General features: G+C 42.9%; 1 protein-coding gene across 2 annotated transcripts in view; it reads right to left on the bottom strand.

The window, feature by feature from the left end:
• LOC126266614 (speckle-type POZ protein B-like) overlaps window positions 1-18,456 on the bottom strand; it is an 84,176-nt gene that overhangs the window by 32,062 nt on the left and 33,658 nt on the right. The gene's annotated exons all lie outside the window — the stretch shown is intronic.

Below are 18,456 nucleotides of genomic sequence, written 5' to 3'. Positions count from 1 at the left end.
GTCCCATAACACTCCCCTGTGGCACGCCAGAGGTTACTTTAACGTCTGTAGACGTCTCCCCATTGATAACAACATGCTGTGTTCTGTTTGCTAAAAACTCTTCAATCAAGCCACACAGCTGGTCTGATATTCCGTAGGCTCTTACTTTGCTTATCAGGAGACAGTGCGGAACTGTATCGAACGCCTTCCGTAAGTCAAGGAAAATAGCATCTGCATGGGAGCCTGTACCTAATATTTTCTGGGTCTTATGAACAAATAAAGCGAGATGGGTCTCACACGATCGCTGTTTCCGGAATCCATGTTGATTCCTACAGAGTAGATTCTGGGTTTCCAAAAACGACATGATACGCGAGCAAGGGAAGATGAGGCTTACGCAAAAGACGAGACTGAGCTGTTCTGGTTATTTTACGGATATTTCTGATTTAACAATTTCTACTTAAATGTATCTGCCTTCCCCTATTGTTTTTAGACTTTTTACCTACGACATCGGTTGACATACGCCGCGCTTACGAAGTTCTTCGTACCGTGGAAGGAACGCGAAATAGTTTCTGGCTTCAGTCATATCATAACACAAGAAAACTGCCAGAATATGTAATTAAGTCGGCGGAAGAGAGAGTAAGAAACATTAGTGAGTGACTGGGTGTCACATTTGGCATGAGCATGAGAAAAGTTAGACACGAAATAAAAGCTTACTCTGGCTAGGATGGAACAGAAAATCTGCTACGACCTTCCTGGAAAGCACCCCGTATTCGCCTAAGTGATCCCGGGCACTGAAACCCCTACAAGAATGGTCGGCGAAGCATCTGAACCATGATCCTCTACAATAAAACTTCTAATGGCATAACCACTGCGGTAAATGAAGTACCAGATGAGCTAAAATTAACAGAAAACATAAAAAGTATAAAGAAAGAAAAATGCAGCCATAAGATATTTTTATCAGCAAAGAAAAAAATGCCGGTATAGCGCATTTTCTGCGACACACAAGCACATCAGTTCAATATAAACATTAAATGCAGTTAGTTTAACTTGATGATGGAGAAACTAATTCACTGTGGCTAGTTGTGAATTTCAGCCACCTCGCTCGGTCAAAAAGATAGTTGTCATATCAGATACAGAACCGAGCGAGATGGCGTAGTGGTTAGAGTAATGGTCTCGCATTTGGGAGGACGATGGTTCAAACCCGCGTCCGGCCAACCTGATTTAGGTTTTCGGTGATTTCCCTAAATCGTTTCAGGCAAATTCCGGGATGGTTCCTTTGAAAGGGCACGGCCGACTTCCTTCCCCATCCTTCCCTAATCCAATGACACCGATGACCTCGCTGTTTGGTCTCTTCCCCCAAATCAATCGAATCCAAAGAAGTCAGACACACAACTCAAATCGAAATTCGTAACAAGTGCAATATCTCAGTATAAATTGCGCATTACCGGGCGAAGAGACGGAAACATCTTGTCAACAGAGCGAGATGGCGCAGTGGTTAGCACACTGGACGCATTCGGGAGGACGACGGTTCAAACCCGCATCCTGCCATCCTGATATAGATTTCCTGTGGCTTCCCAAAATCGCTTCTGGCAAATGGTTCTTTTGAAAGGGCACGGACGATTTTCTTCCCATTACAAAACAGAAGCGTGTTCCAAAGAGTTACTGACCTTCAAAGTAGCGTTGCCACCGATGTAGAAGTCGTAGGATACTCTTAGTAGTGCCCGTTGTGTTGACAGAGCGGCGCGGTCTACTGCCCTACGAATTTGTAGCAGTTCTTAAGCGAATGTCGTGATGTGTTTCCTTCACTTTAGAAATCAAGTCGAAGTCACGAGGGCGTAAGTCAGGGGTGTGCAGTAGATGATATAGCACTTATCTGCCCTATCAGTCAAACAAATCAGAAACAGCTTGCACTGTACGTGCTTGAGCATTGTCCGGCAAAATGATGGACAGGTCGGGTTCGATTCCCGGCTAGCACCTAGGGACTGGGTGTTGCATTGTTCTAATCATCATCATTTCATCCCCATCGACGCGCCAAGTCGCCGATTTGGCTTCAAATCGAAAACTTGCACCCGGCGAACGGTCTACCCGACGGGAGGCCGTAGTCACGTGACATTTACATTTTTATGATCAGGTCCTGCCAAAAGTGTCATCACTTCTGTCTGTGTGCTGTTCATTTTTGGGACACAACCTACGACTAGCTTAGACACAGAAGTGATGATACTTTTCTGCAGGACCTGACCATCATTCCGCAGGACAATGCCCAAGCACGCACAGTGCAAGCTGCTACTGATTTGTTTGACTGATGGGGCTGCTAAGTGCTATACCACCTACTGCACTCCCCCTTGCAAGTTCAACTCGCTTTCAAAACTGAAGAAAACATTTCACGTTATTCGCTTCAGAACCGCTACAAATTCGTCAGGCGATAGTCCGCGCCGCTCGACCTCTCAGCACAACTGCCGCTGTTAAGAGTATCCTAGGACTTCCACATCGCTGGCTTCGGGTTATACACAATGCTGGTGCCTACTCTGAAGGTTAGTAAAGCTTTGAAACACGTATCTATTTTGTACGAGATGTAAATAAATAGTTGCCAGTATTAAAGTTGCAACCCTCTTATAACGTTAGAGAAGGGGCCCTAATCAGCATCTTCCTACTGGACCACGGAAGGAACTGCCATTTAGCAGTGAACACGCAGTTAACCTCAACATTTTTAAATTGATGTGATAAATGGGAAATGTGTCTCATGTATCAGCTTTCGCTGTATTTGAAAGCCACATACTGCCGCACTTTCAGCTGCGTCAACACAACATTTTCACGAGCTGCCATAGTGGTCCCTTCTGCCTCTGTTGAAAGTTTGTCCATTAGGAAAGTGTTAGTAGTGACTCGAAATGCACGACTTGCGACCGTGTTCCTGCAGTTGCCCTCACTGTACTGCACCTGTGTTCCCAGAAACCTTCATGCGATTTGGCCCCCTGCGATCAAACAAAGAACATACGAACGACCTTGAGAACATATATGTAATGGGATTTTTCACTCATAAATGTAGAAGTTCAGCTATGATATGAGTTTAAACACTTTTATAACCTTCGTGGAACATTGCCAAAGTAGCAACTACTTTTGGAGTCACAAGGCACGTGGTATGTGTAGCAAGAAAAGTTAAAGATAGTGGTGCAGCTGCTTCTCCAGAACTCATGAGACTTCAGAACAAATTAACTTGAAAATGTGAAACAAGACGTAGTACAGAAATGACAATTTTTAAAACTTTGCGTATGAAGGACAGATTATGTTTACGTCACGGTAGATAACACATCGCTGGCTACATCACATACAAAAAATACCTATTTTAGTTCGTCTGAAAGCGATTTATACAAAATACAGGGTGTTAATATGTTCTTTGTCTCTTCACTGCTGATCAGACACAATTGCACCATGTGTTTCTAGTCACTGCTATTAACACCCTTACAATGAAGAGACTTTCAGCAGATGCAAATGGGACTACTGTAGCTACGGCCGCTCGTGAATATGCTTTATTGGGACAGCTGCAAGTGGGCAGTATGTGGCTTTCAAATACGACGAAACTGACACACAGAACACATTTCCCAGTTATTAAATGAATTTAAAGATGTTGAGATTGTCTGCATGCCTCCTGCTGAATCACAATTCCTTCCAAGGCCTAATAGGAATGATGCTTTTTGGGTCCCCTTCTCCAGTCTTACGTGTAGGGTGTATGCCGTATCATTAATAAGCCACAGTGCACACTTGTCTAAACTTCACAATAAGTGTCATGAAAAGATCCTATCTCTAACTTTAAGGGATCTTGTTACGTTTTTTCGTCAAGATGTCACAGAAAAAAATGTTATTCGCAAAGTGGAAAAATTTTAAAAATACAATTTCCTTCTTTAGATTTGAATTTATTCATGGAACTGTTCTTCACAGTATTTTTATGTCTATATACACCGGCTTATATGTAAAACAGGCATATATGTAAACGTGCCCTCATGAACCAGGGATCTTGCCGTCGGTGGGATGGCTTGCGTGCCTCAGCGATACACATGGCCGTACTGCAGGTATAATTACTACGGAGGGGTATCCGTTGACAGGGCAAACAAACGTGTGGTTCCTGAAGAGGGGCAGCACCTTTTCACTAATTGCAGGGGCAACAGTCTGGATGATTGACTGACCTGGCCTTGTAACACTAACCAAAACGGCCTTGCTGTGCTGGTAGTGCGAACGGCTGAAAGCAAGGGGAAACTACAGCCGTAATTTTTCCCGAGGGCATGCAGCTTTACTGTATGGTTAAATGATGATGCCGTCGTCTTGGGTAAAATATTCTGGGGGTAAAATAGTTTCCCATTCGTATCTCCTCGCGGGGACTACTCAGGAGGATGTCGTAATCAGTAGAAACAAAACTGGCATTCTACGGATCGGAGCGTGTAATGTTACATCCCTTAATCGGGCACGAAGGTTAGAAAATTTTAAAACGGAAATTGATAGATTTAAGTTAGATATAACGGGAATTAATGAAATTCGTTGGGGTACACGAAAGAAATCTACACGAAGACTGCAATAAGAGAACAAGAAATGAGTAGCAATGGAGTGTATCCCGGACGAAGTCAGAAGACGCTAAGAAGTGCGCTCATGGCACATCCTTTCACAACCGGTCTCTATTCAAATGGACTGCATTCCGCCCGGTCTTTCTCAAGACCGTTTGTTTTTATTTCCATAAACATCAAGGGATTTTCCCGAGAGAAAGAAGTTTTAGTAGTAAATTCATGTCACAAATACACATGTGATATTCCGTTAGTTCACAGGAAACACACGGAGAACATTCCACCGCAACCTGAAATGTACGAAACCTTCAACAAACGTGTCCAACAAGTCTCGAGGAAAACTGTTCCGAGAAGATGCAGGACTCAGTATGTTCCAGCCACGTCCAGTGACGACAAACTGTTCTTAGGAAGATACCAAATTCTATGAAGAGGATCCATTCGCAGAAGAAACGATTGAAACTTGTGAAATATTGCTTAAAGCCATTTCAGCAACTCGCAAGGCCAAATGGAGTACCTGGTAGAGAACCTCGACGTGAAGCTGAATAGTAGACAAGCCTGGAAACTGCTTAAAAACCTGAATGGCGACCTTGTAAAATCACAAGACAACTTTGAGAGTGTGGCTCCTGATAAAGTGGCTACCCAGCTACTGCAGAGCGCCAAAACAAAAGGTAGGACGCCCAAACAAGTTCTTCAGCGGTTCTCCAGCGCGACCCAGAAACAGAGCATTATTTTCTTAGGGATCCCTTCTCCATGGCTCGAGGCTGCCATCTCCAGTTTGAAGATGGATAAGGCTCTAGGTGTCGATGACCTTAGAGTTGAACAGATAAAGAACTTCGGCTGTAAAACGATGGAGTGGCTACTAAGCCTAATCCCCAAAATGTGGCGGAAATCTCGAGTCATTTCAATACTTAAGCCTGGGACGGAACCAAACGATCCAAAAAATTTTCAACCTATCTCTCTTTTATGCCACACCTTCAAGATACTAGCACGGCTGCTACTTAACAGAATCAGTGCCACTCTAGAAGTGAAGTTTATCCCACAACAAGCAGGCTTCCGTGCTGGAGAGATTACTGGAGTCGCTTTTGTTGATCTAACAGCTGCATACGACGCTGTGAATCATATGAAACTGTTAAAGAAAGTGTATGACCTTACTAAGGACTACCAACTAACATCCCTTATTAGCACCTTTCTTCAGAACAGAAGATTCCAAGTTTCATTACAGGGTAAGAGGAGTAGATCGCGAACTCATAAGAACTGTCTCCCTCAATGCAGTGTTCTTGCTCCAGCACTGTACAACATCTACAGAAATTATCATCCAATACCAGCAACTATTAGGCTCTTTATCAATGGCGATGACACAGCAGTAGCTGTTCAGGGGCCAACCTTCAAAGAAGTAGAGGGAAAACGGTCTCTAGCAATGGATGAACTCTCCAAGTACTATGATACCAACCACTTGAAGCCCAATCACAGTAAAACTCAAGTGAGCACCACTTATGAAACAGGGAAGCGCAGCAAAAAGTGGACATCACATGGCGAGGAGAGCAACTGAAACATTGCCCAACACCAGTCTACCTACGTGTCACACTGGACAAGGCTCTAACGTACAGGCATCAATGTCGAAACGTGAAACACAAAGTCATTGCTCGCAGTGGGATACTTAAGAAGCTGATTGGCAACAGCTGGGGAGCCAAACCGCACCTCCTAAGGACTTCTGCACTTGCGCTTTGTGTATCAGCCGCTGAATATGCTGCTCCTGCGTGGAACGCTTCAACTCATGCTAAGCAAGTCGATGTTGCGGTCATCGATACAGGAAGGATCATCTCAGGATGCTTGAAGCCAACACCAGTGCTGAAATTGTATCCGATTGTTGGAACAGCCCCGCCCAACATCCGGAGGGCCACTGCTGCTGACAATGAGAAAACAAAGCACGAGAATGACCGTCGACATCCTCTGTATGGTCATCAGACAGCATGATCCCGCCTTAAATCCCGCAAGATTTTCCATGCTAGCACTGCGCCACTGGAGGGAGCACCAGAGGCAATTCGTCTTGCAACGTGGAAGAGCTCACTGCCCGTAGACATATCACCAAGAGAAGAACTAGTTCCTGGCGCAAACGTACAATACCCTGTATGGAGCTCCATCAACCGCCTAAGAGTGGGCGTCACCCTATGCAAGACAAACCTGAAGAAATGGAGAATCCTTCCAGCGAATGCAGACACTTCTTGTGACTGCAGGGCTCAAGGAGATCCAAGCCACCTACTCGTATGTCCCCTCCTCGACAACCCGTGCACAATACAAGATGTTTAAGAAAGGAAATGACAAAGCTATCGCAGCACTATTTTTTGGAAGTGCTGACCGGACATGGTAATGAAATGAATGAATGAAATTCGGTGGCAGGTGAACAGGGCTTCTGGTCAGGGAATACAGGCTTACAAATACTAAATCAGTCAGGGGTAAAATAGGAGTAGGTTTAATAATGAATAATAAAATAGGAATGCAGGTGAGCTCCTACAAACAGCATAGTCAACGCATTATGGTAGACAAGACAGACACGAGGCCCACGTGTACCGTAGTAGTAAAAGTTTACATGCCAACTAGCTCCGCAGATGATGAGATGCAAGAAATGTATGATGCGATAAAATAAATTATTCAGATAGTTAAAGGAGACAAAAATTTAATGGTGATGGGTGACTGTAATTGGATAGTAGGGAAAGGAAGAGAACGAAAAATAGTAGGTGAATATGGACTGGGGGAAAGAAATGAAAGAGGGAGCCGCCAGGTAGGATTTTGCACAGAGCATAATTTAATCATAGCTAACACCTGGTTTAAGAATCAAGAAAATAGGTTTTATACGTGGAGACCTGGAAACACTAGGAGGTTTCAGATTGATTATATAGTGGTAAGGTACAGATTTCGGAACCAGATTTTAAATTCTAAGACATTTCCAAGGACAGATGTGACTCTGACCACAATTTATTGGTTATGAACTGTAGATTACAACTTAAGGAACTGGGAAAAGGTAGGAAATTAGGGAGATGGGACCTGGATAAGTTGAAAGACCCAAAGGTTGTTGAGAACTTCACAGGGAGCAATATACAATGCAGTAGAATACGGATAGGTAGCTTTAAGAAATGAAATAATGAAGGCAGCTGAGGATGAAATAGTGAGATAGTGAATTTAACTGGTGAAAGGAGAAAATTTAAAAATGGAGTAAATGAAGCAGCGAAAGAGAATACAAACGATTAAAAAATGAGGTTAACAGAAAATGCATAATTGCTAAACCGGAATGGTTAAAGGGCAAATGTAAGGACTTAAAAGCATATTTCACGACGGGAAACATAGATACAGCCTACAGGAAAATTAAAGAACCCTTTTGAGAAAAGAAGTTGTATGAATATCATCACCTCAGATAGAAAACCAGTCCTAAGCAGAGAATAAAAAGCTGAAAGGTGGAAGGAGTATATAGAGGGTCTGTACAATAGAGATAAATTTGAAAGCAATATTATAGAAAGATAGATGGACGTAGATGAAGATGGGATGGGAGATCTGATACTGCGAGAACAGTTTGACAATGCTCTGAAAGATGTAAATCGAAACAAGGCTCCGGGAGCAGACGATATTTCGTCAGAACTATTGATAGCCTTGGGAGAGCCAGCCATGACAAAACTCTTCCATATGGTATGCAAGATGTATGAGACAGGTGAAGTACCCTCAGATTTCAAGAAGAATGTAGTAATTCCAATTCCAAAGAAAGCAGTTTCTGACAGGTGTGAAAATTACCGATCAGTCAGTTTATTAGGTCATGGCTGCAAAATACTAACACGAATTTTTTATAGAAAAATGGAAAACTGTTATAAGCAGATGTCGGGGAAGATCAGTTTGGATTCCGGGGAAATGTAGGAACACTTGAGACAATACTGACCCTAATTCTCACCTTAGACGATAGGCTAAGAAAGACAAACCTACGTTTTTAGCTTATGTAGACTAAGCGAAAGCTTTTGGTAATGTTGACTGGAATACTCTGTTTGAAATTCTGAAGGTCGCAAGGGTAAAATACAGGAAGCGAAAGGCTATACACAGCTTTTATAGAAACCAGACGGAGGTTATAAGAATTAAGGGGCATGAAAGGGAAACAACGACAACATATGTAAAAGCGGCGGCCGATGTGGCCAAGCGGTTCTAGGCTCTGCAGTCTGGAACCGCGCGACCGCTAAGGTACACTCCATCTCCAGTATATTCGTCGAAATGAGACAATAAATAACTCAGCCGCTGTCCATCTCTCCCAATTATACAGTGAGGTGACTACAGTAAGTGGTTCCTCCTAATATTGAGTTGGACCTCCTTTTGATTCGCTTAGTATAGCAGCTCAATGTGGCATGAACTCAACAGCTCATTGGAAGTTCCCTGCAGATATTGAGTCATGCTGCCTCCACATTTTTTTTTCTTTTCTTTTTCTTTTTCATTTTTGAGTCTGTCTTCTGTCTGGTTTGATGCGGCCCGCCACGAATTCCTCTCCTGTGCCAATCTCTTCGTTTCAGAGTAGCACTTGCAACTTATGACCTCAATTATTTCCTGGAAGTATTCCAGTCTCCGCTGGCCGGGGTGGCCGAGCGGTTCTAGGCGCTACAGCCTGGAGCAGCGCGACCGCTACGGTCGCAGGTTCGAATCCTGCCTCGGGCATGGATGTGTGTGATGTCCTTAGGTTAGTTAGGTTTAAGTAGTTCTGAGTCCTAGGGGACCGAAGACCTCAATAGTTGAGTCCCATAGTGCTCAGAGCCATTTGAACCGTATGTGAAAAATTATTGATGTCTCTCATTACTGTTTTCATCTTTTATTTTATTTTACTGAAGTTGTCTTTTTGTATGACAGTAACAGTATAAGAATATATATCACCACTCGTACATTTGTGCACTACAGCTGCCTCTTGTAATTCTTTACACTGAAAAGACATTTAACAGTGAAGATTAAGAAAAATTTGGAGTAACTATTTTCAGCTCTCAAATGTTTACGTCTCTGACCTACAGGTCAATCACAAATTTTTCAAGGAATACACATGGGTTTTATTTACCAAATTCCTGTATTGTTGAACGTGTAAGTGGAATTTCCATTTTATTCTCTGCCAATGAATAAAGTTAGTTAGGAAATTCTTCTCTGTAGCTGAGATTGCTACCAGATATGTAAACATTTCAGCAAAAAATCAAGTTGAGATTCAATTTCTACGTACCGCCCCAGGACTTTGAAGTTCGCACAAATTAATGATTTTTTCCGATTGACTCATCTTTAAGTTAGGGTAGTAACTACTAATCGCAATGCCAAATGCTTTTTATTGTTATTTATACTTAATACAAAACTAACAGTGCACAAACTGAGGTCTGCACTGTTTTCATGTAAAAAGTTATGCTTTTTAAAACAAATTGTGAATTTAAAACACAGCTTGGAATATGTATATTTTAAACATTTTTCATAAAAATCTGAATGATGTATCCCGCTTTTCATACATTACTAGCAAAGCGGCAATGCTTCGCAATTGCTTAATACATTTGGGTATTGGATACACGTCCTAATCTCCCCTTCCCGTCTGTGTTTCTCTCTCCTACCCCCCCCCCCCTCCCCCACTCTCTTATACCACACTCTACCCATCTCCTCCTCCCTTATCTCTCTGTCCATTCCTCCTCCTGCATTTTTATATCATTTCCTCACCCTTCCTATGTCCATTTCTTCCTCATCGCTCATTATGCCCTTTGTCTTACAAACGGGACCTTGATTGGGAATAGAAGTGAAAACGAATGAGTAAATCGGATGGATTCATTAGTACACGGAGCACGAGGGAGACTTTGCCAGCTGCTGGATCTGTGAAGATAGTAGCTTATTGGCTATTTCGCATGGTTTTAATCTAGAGCAGATAGCATTAAAAGTTAGACATAAACACAACTTTCCTGGTTTCTGTTAAAAATGGCAGGAGAAAGACAACAAACCGTACATTTTTACAGCCCAGACTTACCATGTTCTTTCTCGCAGTCAGTTCAACATGAAGTGTTTATTCTATAACATGTCTATATAATATTGTTCGAAGCTCCAACGCAAGGAATCGAACTAGACTGTATGCGTTGTTCCGGAGTCACAATGGATCGCGCTTGAGAATTTCTTATTCGATTTGCCTTCAAACGCTGCGTTACGCGACTCGTCAGTCGTACTTACTCCACGATCATGTAGTTGTCCTGCGCTGCGCGTACGCCGACCGATATTTCGATTGGTCACTGGTGGCATTTTTCCCCATACAAATAAACCACGAACTGAAATCAATTGAATGTTTGCAACACAGAAAATTACCACGAACTTACATCAGTTCAATCCTTGCAACGCACCAAAGATATGATCAATGCGGAATTTGTTGTTGTTATGAAAACATGTGACATTTCGTGTACTGACATTTTCATACAAGAATACCATCCAAATTTCCGACTCTTCCGGTGGATTTTCCAATAAGTTTCTTTCATACAAACCTTGTGCTGACAATAACGAATATAGTTTAAAAAATCAGCCAAATCGGTCGAGCCGTTCTCAAGTGATGGTCTTCCATACATGTGGCAATTAATTTTTAGTTTTATAGATATCAACTTAGTGGCTTACAAACTAGATGCGTAAAATGTAATGTCTGCAGGTCAGCTCATTACTATGTAGTAGATTTCTGAACATAGGGAAACTGGTGCCTGACTAATGACCAGGTGCATATCCTTGAGCCTTCAAATCTGAATTTATCAAATATAATTTGAGTTAGGGCAGTGCTATGTGACAGTTTTACTGTTAAGACATGTAAGTATCCATGTGCCAAATATGATTAAATTCTGAATTGGACACCTTATGATCCACCAAAATAACTGTGAGCCGACGTGTAGCCCTTGAACTCCACATCGATGGGCTTGCGATAACAGCGGCTAAAGAGAGGATTCCGGCCGGGTGAAGGTGCGTATTCGCAGGCTGAACATAACTGCTGCAAACGACGAATAGGCCACGATTCTTGCATCCACGTATAGAACTGGCACACCACAAGAACTTGCGTGATTATAGAATATAATAAATTTCCTTGATATAGAAAAGCTTCCGTCCACAAATCGGCACGGATTTAGAAAGCATTGCTCGTGCGAAACTGAGCTTGCTCTCTTTCCGATGATATCCTGCGAACCATGGCTGAAGGGCAACAGGCAAATTTCCTAATCCTAGATTTACGAAAAGCTTGACGCGGTGTCCCAGACTGCAACTTAAGGAAGGTCAGAGCAAACGGAATATGTTCCCAGATATGTGAGTGGCTCGAAGAATTCTTCACTAACAAAACATAGTACGTTGTCCTCCGACTGCGAGTGTTCACCAGAGACAAGGGAATCGTCACGATTGAATCGCCGCGAGTGCCCAGGGAAGTGTGATAGGAACGCTTTTGTTCCCTATATACGAAAATGATATGACGTGCAGGGTGAGCAGCAACCTGCGACTGTTTGCTGATGACACTGCAGTGTACAGGAATTTGTCAAAGTTAAGTGACTGTAAGAGGACAAAAGACGACTCAGACAAAATTTCTAGTTGGTGTGATGAACGGCAGCATGCTCTAAATGTAAAAAAGTAAGTTAATGCAGATAATTAGGAAAAACAATTCTCTAATGTTCCAACGCAGTGTTGTTGGCAAGCTGCTTTACACAGTCGCGTCGTTTAAGTACCTAGGCGTAATTTTCAAAGCGATTCGAAACGGTTAGAGCACGTAAGGACGGTAGAAGGAAAGGCTAATGGTCGACTCCAGTTTATCGGGATAATTCTTAGGAAAGATCTGTATAGGAGATCGCTGATAGATCTTTAGTGTGAGCCATTCTTTAGAACTACTCGAGTGTGTAGACGAGAATAAAGGAAAATATCCATCCAATTCAGAGGCGTGCTGCTAGATTTGGTACTAGTAGGTTCAATTAACATGTGAGTATGATAGACATACTTCGTGAACTCGAATGGGAAAGCGTGGAGGGAGAAGACGACGCAGCTTTCGTGAAACACTAATACGGAAATTTAGTGAATCAACATTTGAAGCCGACTGCAGATACGTTTTACTGTCGCCAAAGTCCACTTCGGGTGACGACCGCAAAGACAAGGTAAGAGAAATTAGGGCTCCTACGGGTCCTTATGGAGAGTCATTTTCCCCTCGCTTCATTTGCAAGTGTAACAGGAAAGGAAATAACTAGTAGTGGTACAAGGTACCCTCCCCCGCGTACCATCCGGCTAGCAGAATATTTATGTAGATCTAGGAAGAAAAATCCGCTCCACCAAGGCAAAAAAATGAAAACCGTTGACTTTCCTGGCGGTCGGCGAAAATGACTGAGAGAAACAGCTTTTCACTGATTAACACGATCCACTGCCGTAGCCTACAGACCTGTTTCACAGTCGTGATGGATACTGAAATACTGAGAACGGTGAGCGCACACTTCGAGTTTACATCGTGCAATTTTATTCTTGTAGTTAAAGTAAAGCGATATATATCGTATTAATGTAAGCAAGTACTTATTATTTTGATGTTATTTTATCCGTGCTGGATGCTGTGAACTCGGTGGCCGATACTATTTGTTGGTTAAACATCTTATATATGTTATTATTATTATTATTATTATTATTATTATTATTATTATTACTATCACTAAATCCTAGCGACCTGTTATCTCTTAGTCAGCCCTGGAATTGTGCGTACCCAAAGCACATAACTGGAAGGAGCTTTCTTCCTCCGGTTGCCATCCATCTGGCAATAAGTGATCAGAAGAACTTTGATGAACTGAGTGCTTGGCTTCATAGTTTTATTATTGGCTCTGAGCACTACGAGACTTAACTTCTGAGGTCATCAGTCCCCTAGAACTTAGAACTACTTAAACCTAACTAACCTAAGGACATCACACACATCCATGCCCGAGGCAGGATTCGAACCTGCGACCGTAGGGGTCGCGCGGTTCCAGACTGTAGCGCCTACAACCGCTCGGACACTCCGGCCGGCTACATTTTTATTATTAATATCTCTATAACGGACGTACACATTAAAGACTCGCGTAAAATCCACAATCATGCTCAAGGTTGGTTTGTTGGTTTATGGGAGGGGACCAAACAGCGAGGTCATCGGTCCCCATGTCCGAGGCAGGACTCGAACTGACGACCTCAGCTAATACATCCCGGCATTCGTCTTAATCGATTTAGGGAAAACAAGGAAAACTTCTACCATCTTTTGTCAGAATCACATCATCATCGTCAGCCCTCAAAACTTTATTTTTTCTCCCTGGAATATTAATCCTGTTTCAAAATTTATTCTTGGTTATCTTTCCTGCTTTCTCCGACAGAATAAGGTTGGACATAGACTCCAGCTCTACAACGCAACAAGGCAGATTACTGACGAGAGGTGCTCTGGTTGATTGTAACTGGGTCCTGTAAAGCTGTAACACGAACTACCATGACTGACAACAACGTAATGAGAACAATTTACAGTGGGATTAATAGAAATGAAAAAAAGTCTTTTATCACTGGTGATCAACAGAATCATTAACCTCCCATTAGAAGACAATGAAATTGCCGAATACTTGTGTATACTGGATCATATAGCAACAACTAACGGCTACAATGGTGATTTTGTTGTGGTCTTCATCCAAAGACTGGTTTGGTGCCGATCTCCATGCTACTCTATTCTGTGCCACGTTTGCCTCCAATACTAAACTGGTGATCTCTTGATGACACAGAAAGTGTCCTCCAAACCGATTCCTTCTTCTAGACAAGTTGTACCGAAATTCCTCTTCCCCCCCAAATCCACTCAGTACCTCCTCAATAGTTTCGTGATCCACCTATCAATTCTTCAGCATTCTTCTGTAGCACCATATTTCAAAAGTTTCTATTCTCTTCTTATCTAAACTGTTTATCGTCCAAGTTTCACTTCCACACATTCCTACACTCCACACAAATACTTTGAGATAAGACTTCCTGACACTTAAATCTGTATTGGATGTTAACAAATTTCTCTTCTTCTGAAACGCTGTCCTTACCATCACCATTCGACGTTTTATATCCTCTCTACCTCGACCATCGTCAGTTATTTTGCTCCCCAAACAGCAAAACTCGTTTACTACTTTAAGTGCCTCATTTCCTAATCTAATTCCCTCAGCATCACCTGATTTCATTCGAGGACATTCCATAGTCCTAGTTTTTCTATTGTTGAAGTTATCTTATATCCTCCTTTCAAGACACTGTCGATTCCGTTCAACTGTTCTTCCAAGTCTGTTGCGGCCTCTGACAGAATTAACAATGTCATCGGCAAACCTCAAGGTTTTTATTTCTTCTCCATGGATTTTAATTCCTACCCCAAATTTTTCTTTGGTTTCCGTTTTTGCTTGCTCAATGTGCAGATTAAATAACGTCTGAGGTAGGATACAATCTTATCTCACTCTCTCCTGAACTACTGATTCCATTTCGTGGCCATCGACACTTACAACTGCCATCTGGTTCCTGTACAAATTGTAAACAGCCTTTCGCTCCCTGTATTTTAGCACGGCTACCTTCAGAATTTGAAAGAGAGTATTCCAGTCAGCATTGTCAAAAGCTTTCTCGAAGTCAACAAGTGCTATAAATTTAGGTTTGCGTTTCTTTAACCTATCTCCTAGGATTAGTCGTAGCGTCAGCATTGCCTTGCGTGTTCCTACATTTCTACGGAATCCAAAGTGATTTTCCCCGAGGTCGGCTTCTACAAGATTTTACATTCGTCTGTAAAGAATTCGTGTTAGTATTTTGCAACCGTGACTTATTAAACTGATAGTTCAGTAATTTACACATCTGTCAGCGCCTGCTTTCTGTGGAACTGTAATTATTATATACCTCTTGAAGCCTGAGGGAATTTCACCTGCCTCATAATCTTGCGCACCAGGTGGAAGAGTTTTGTCACTGCTGGCTCTCCCAAGGCCATCAGTAGTTCTAACGGAATGCTGTCTTCTCCCAGGGTCATGTTTTGATTTAGGTCTTTCAGTGCTTTGTCGAATTCTTCAAGCATTATCACATCTCCCATCTCACCTACATCTATGTCCTGCTTCATTTCAGTAAAGTTGCCCTCAAGTACATCGCCCTTGTATAGACCCACTAATACACCTTCCACATTTCTGCTCTTCCTTCTTTGCGTAGGACTGGTTTCCCAACTGAGCTCCTGATATTCGTACAAGTGCTTCTCTTTTCTCCAAAAATTTCTTTAATTTTCCTGTAGGTTGCATCTAGCTGACGCCTAGTGATATATGCTTCTACAGACTTAAAAAAAAAGTTTTGCATCACCTCGGTTCCGAGAGTCCCGGTACCTGTACAGAAAATTGGAACAGAGTTCAGTATAAACATAATTTCCTCTCTCTTTATTGCTCATGAAAACCACACATTACATGTTGTACCACCATACAGCGAGACCTTCAGAGGAGGTGGTCGAGACTGCTGCACACACCGGTACCTCTAGTATCCAGTAGCACGTCCTCTTGCATTGAGACATGCCTGTATTCCTCGTGGCATACTATTCACAAGTTCATCAAGGAACTGTCGGTCCAAATAGTCCCAGTCCTCAACGGCGATTCGGCGTAGATCCCTCAGAGTGGTTAGTGGGTCACGTCGTCCATAAAAGGCCCTTTTCAATCTATCCCAGGCATGCTCGATAGGGTTCATGTCTGGAGAACATGCTGGCCACTCTAGTCGAGCGATGTCGTTATCCTTAAGGAAGTCATTCACAAGATGTTCACTATGGGAGCGCGACTTGTTATCCACGAAGAAGAATGCCTCGCCAATATGCTGACGATATGGTTGTACTACCGGTCGTAGGATGTCATTCACGTATCTTACAGCCGTTACGGCGCCTTCTATGACCACCAGCGGCGTACGTCGGTCCCACATAATGCCACTCCAAAACAGCAGGGAACCTCCACCTTGCTGCACCCGCTGGACACTGTGTGTAAAGCGTTCAGCCTGACCGGGTTGCCTCCAAACACGTCTCCGACGGTTGTCTGGTTGAAGGCATATGAGACACTCATCGGTGAAGAGAATGTTATGCCAATCCTGAGCGGTCCATTCGGCGTGTTGTTGAGCCCGTCTTTACCGCGCTGCGTGGTGTCGTGGTTGTACAGATAGGCCGCGACTTGGACGGCGGGAGTGAAGTTGAGCATCATGCAGCCTATTGCGCACAATTTGAGTCGTAGCACGACGTTCTGTGGCTGCACGAAAAGCATTATTCAACATGGTGGTATTGCTGTCAGGGTTCCTCCGAGCCATAATCCGTAGGTAGCGGTCATCCACTGCAGTAGCAGCCCTTGGGCGGCCTGAGTTGGGCATGTCATCGACAGTTTCTGTCTGTCTGTATCTCCTCCATGTGCGAACAAGCCGGCCGAGGTGGCGGAGCGGTTCTAGGCGCTACAGTCTGGAACCGCGCGACTGCTACGGTCGCAGGTTCGAATCCTGCCTCGGGCATGGATGTGTGTAATGTCCTTAGGTTAGTTAGGTTTAAGTAGTTCTAAGTTCAGATGTTAAGTCCCATAGTCCTCAGAGCCATTTGAACCATTTGTCCGAACAACATCGCTTTTGTTCACTCCGAGACGCCTGGACACTTCCCTTGTTGAGAGCCCTTCCTGGCACAAAGTATCAACGCGGACGCGGTCGAACTGCGGCATTGACCGTCTAGGCATGGTTGAACTACAAACACGAGCCGTGTACCTCCTGGTGGAATGACTGGAACGGACCGGCTGTCGGGCCCTCTACGTCTAATAGGCGCTGTTCATGCATGGTTGTTTACATCTTTGGGCGGTTTTAGTGACATCTCTAAACAGTCAAATGGACCGTGTCTGTGATACAATACCCACAGTCAACGTCTACCTTCAGGAGTTCTGGGAACCGGGGCGATGCAAAACGTTTTTGATGTGTGTATATCCTTACATTTAATCTGTAGCCATTCCCGCTTGGCCATTTTGCCCTAGCCTTTTTACCTACTTGATCCTCTGATGCTTTCAATATTTCATCTCTCAAAGCTACCCATTCTCCTTCTACTATATTCCTTTCCCCTGGTATTGTCAATCGTTCCCTAGTGCTCCCTCTGGAACTCTCTTCAACATCTGGTTCTTTCAGTTTATCCAGGTCCCATCTCCTTAAATTCCTACCTTTTTGCAATTTCTTTAGTTTTAATCTACAGTTCATAACCAATAAGTGGCTATAAAGGTGACAAAGTAAACAAAATGTATACTACCAAATTAAACAACAAAAGCAACAAAACAGACAAAGAAATCAACAAGAAAAGAAGAACCAGAAGAAACGAAATACATTATTCCACCTTATCAGAGTGCCATAGCAAACAGAACAGCTGACAATTGTTGTAAAACTAATGTACGAATCGGGTTCCGCGCGAACGACAAAATAGGGTCCATAATCAAACACACAACCCACAAATCAAAACCATTTACACAATCAGGGTATTATAAAATAAAATTTAATGAATGTGAAAATTTCTATTTGGGGCAAACAAGTACATGTTTCTCCACCAGATTCAGAGAGCACACAAACACCATCGAAAACTGAAAATCCCCATTTAGTGCGCATGTGTGAAACTACAATCATAACAGCAGCGACAAATCTACAGATGAACTACAAAGAGAAACGCAGATTAACGGACGCTCCACAAGAAATTGAAATTTATAGCGTCTTCAAAGAAGAACATCAATAGATACTTAATGGACAAACAGCCCTCAGAAATAAAAATTTTATCGACTGGTTTAGGCATTTACCCCAATGTATTGTTAAGTGCACACTTGTAAATGTGTGATGTATACAATCCACTCATAACCGCAGCACGTAAAATGGAATCCGAATAATATCGCTGACTAGTTGTCCTTTGGTGTACAGCTGTGCGTATTACATTGTTACC

Source organism: Schistocerca gregaria, chromosome 4 (assembly GCF_023897955.1).
Source record: "Schistocerca gregaria isolate iqSchGreg1 chromosome 4, iqSchGreg1.2, whole genome shotgun sequence".
Classification (NCBI taxonomy): Eukaryota; Metazoa; Arthropoda; class Insecta; order Orthoptera; family Acrididae; genus Schistocerca; species Schistocerca gregaria.
Note: the sequence above shows the minus strand (reverse complement) of the source record. Positions and strands in the feature narration are given on the sequence as shown.